Genomic DNA, 3334 nt, shown 5'->3' with positions numbered 1-3334 from the left:
CAGCATAAGGAAAAGGATTAGATGTAAGGAAGAGATCAAGAATGTTGGGCGTGTCTGAAAGACAGTCAGGAATACGAGTAGGGTGTTGCACTAGTTGCTCTAGATCATGAAGGATAGCAAAGTTGAAGGTTATTTCACCCGAATGGTCAGTGAAGGGAGAGGAAAACCAAACTGGTGGTGAACATTGAAATCTCCAAGAATAGAGATATCCACGAATGGATAGAGGGACAGACTGCGCTCCACTTTGGAAGTTAAATAGTCAAAAAATTTACTGTAATTAGAGGAGTTAGGGGAGAGAGACAGCAGAGATGTATTGAGTTAAGTGGGTCACTATTGAGTTTAAGCCAGATGGTGGAAAACTCGGAAGATTCAATAGTGTGGGCACGAGAGCCAGTTAAGTCTTGTGTACATAGCCACAATATCCAGCTTTGGATAAGAAATGATAATAGAGAAAGTAGGAGGGAATAGAGAAAGGACTGCTGTCAGTAGCCTCAGACAGGTGTGTTTTGGAAAAGAAGATAAGGTTTATTACAGGAGAGTTGGTGTTACACAAATTGAAAATTAGATCTAAGATCACGAATGTAGAGGAAGGTAATGTAGAAAAAGTTGAGGGAGGTGTCAAGACATTTAGGGTCGTCATCAAGAGAGGAGTCCGACTTGGGGACATGTCTGGTCCCCAGATGGGGACTCTCAGGCTGGGGCTGCAGCCCTTTTGACCAGGTCCTCTCACCTCACCTGCTGCTGCTTCTCTTACCACTTTTGCAACTTCCCTCCAACTGTTCCATCTCTTGAATTCCTGCAACCATGTCCGCTCCCCATAGCTCTTTTTCATCAGCTTGAGCATTTGCTTCACAATCACACTCGAGTTATCCACTCGAGTTAACCACATTTGGGTTAATCGCAAGGATCAGCACCGTCGGAGTGCAATGGCAGGCCTCGACCTGGGAGAACCGCCTTCATAATCACGGTGCCTCCTGTGCCAGGACGCAGCAAACTCCCACACCCCCTTATACGGTTGCTGAACATGAGCATGCAGTTGTTTCTCATAGTTTACATAACTCAGTTTGTGTGCAAACGCAGTAATAAAAAACTCAAAAACTCCCAGCACTGTTTTCACTTCACTGTTGCGGATCTAAGAACGTGCAAGTCCTTCAAAGAACCAAAACAAATATGTCACATCCTCAACCCCTTGTAATCCAACCAGCCTTATTTTCTTCGTGGCATCCTACAGCGGATCGTCTAATTCACTAGCTCTCCGTAGCTTCCTAGAGAATTTTTCCATAGTGGATACTGATACTGGACGTGACCATACCATGTTCTTCTACCCCATCTGGTTATATTTCTGACAAGGTCCAGTCGATGTTTGAGTCAACTGAATATTGGCTATGAGAATAATATCTACCACCTCTCGTGCCACATTTACAACTTTGCTTTTTTCCTTAGTCTCCATTCCAGCTTGAGGTAACTGAATGACAATGCTTTCATACTCTGTCTACATCGCAGCTATCACTTGTCACTCACCACCCAAATAATACTGTAAATCAGCCATGGCTCCTCTCACTTCAAAACATCAATACTTCAAATTCCATGGATTTTGCCGTAACCTCTGGACTCAAGCAGGAGTTTGAACACAATATCCAAAAACGGAATAGAACTACGCTGTAATGAATTTGACTACAGGCTGTCCCACCATAGATATTTCCCCTAAGTTAGACTTCTTGTTTGGGTTTACAGAGAAACCCCGGACACAAAATAAGTCCTTTAATAACCAAATAAACTCTTCTGAGGAGCAAAAATATAAAATTGAAGCCATTACTTGCACAGCTTACATTGGACATGAATATATTGCATTAGAGCACAGTACACCAAATAACACACGCACAATATGAACCAATAAATAGATTGTCCACAATTCACACCATTTCACTACCAGCACCTATCTACACTCGATTTCTACAGCATCCATCCCGCTGCCTCAACACCACAGTGGCTATGAACAGCCAACTCCGAGTTCAATTAACCCTAGACACTTCTCCCACAGTAAGGGGAAAGCAGCTCCACTCACACTGTCACTGAAGGCTAGAACAATGTAGAGGTTCATTGGCTATAGAGCCTCTCGCCTGCCCGACGGGTCTCCTGAAATACCAGAAACTCCTTCCAAAAGACAGCAAAATCCAGATGTCGCTAACAATCACCGTAACTTTAGGTATATGCTCTGGTTTCCCGACAACTGAAATGTAAACAACAAACACCGCTACCACACTCGTTCTCAACTCTTCTAGGGAAGCGATGGCGTAGTCACGTAGTGGATAAAGTGGTGAGCGTGGGATTGGGCAGACGTCCACGTGTAGGTTCGAATCCTACCATCTACCACTTTGAAGCTAAGCTATTTGTCGAGTGGTTTAAAGTTACGTACATGTCACAATGATACCCAGGTTCTAGAAAGTTACACCATAGATGCTCTAGGGTGGTGATACGGGCCCTAATATGGATACAACTCACTAAAAATAAAATTGTCTGCGCCTCTCATGGGCGGAAGCTGAAGAGCGCTTTCCATTATACTTTTCAAGTACACCTATAGGCGCTATAAGCCGTAACATAAAAAAAAAAAAAGTCTCTGAGCCTCTAACCCGCGGTTTTCAACTCCCATTTCATCTACGAATGATTATTCACATTATATTATTATTATTATTATTATTATTATTATTATTATTATTATTATTATTATTATTGTTGTTGTTATATTATTATTGCTGTTCTTGCTATTATTATTATTATTATTATTATTATTATTATTATTATTATTATTATTATTATTATTATTATTATCATTATAAACATTATCATTACCAATATTATTGTTAGTGCTATCATTATATTTATTATTACTATTATTATTATTATTATTATCATGATCATGATGATCATCATCATCATCATTATCGTTATTGCATTTGTTGCTGTTATTTTTTTTTTCGATATTAACATTCTATTTATATCATTCATTTATTAATTTAATGTTGAGATACGCAAATCATTGTATTTATCAGTCGGAGATGGAATTGATCGATACATGCGACATAGTCCCTCGCCCTTACTTCATGTTTCCTAGTCAGCTGCAGTTCACTAAAGCAGCTAGGCTCTGCAGAGCGTTTGGAGGCGAAATGGCAGCTCCCAAGACTTTAGAAGAGCAAATGGTATGTAGTTTTCTGTTTTAAATGTTTGTTGTATATATAATTATTTGTTTTGCGTTAATTATTTTCCTTTGAAATAAGATAAGATAATACATATTTTATTAGCAAATTTCATACATATACAATAAAAAAAAAAATGT

The 3334-nt window shown here is 39.4% G+C and overlaps 1 non-coding gene across 1 annotated transcript; it reads right to left on the bottom strand.

Moving 5' to 3' along the window:
• Positions 1 to 835: 835 nt before the first annotated feature.
• On the bottom strand, positions 836 to 990 carry LOC123502925. The gene has a single exon (XR_006674269.1). It is a non-coding gene; the product is annotated as a U1 spliceosomal RNA (small nuclear RNA).
• Positions 991 to 3334: the final 2344 nt, after the last annotated feature.

This window comes from Portunus trituberculatus, chromosome 12 (assembly GCF_017591435.1).
Source record: "Portunus trituberculatus isolate SZX2019 chromosome 12, ASM1759143v1, whole genome shotgun sequence".
Classification (NCBI taxonomy): domain Eukaryota; kingdom Metazoa; phylum Arthropoda; class Malacostraca; order Decapoda; family Portunidae; genus Portunus; species Portunus trituberculatus.
The sequence above is the reverse complement of the archived record's forward strand: the minus strand, read 5'-3'. Positions and strand labels throughout refer to the sequence as shown.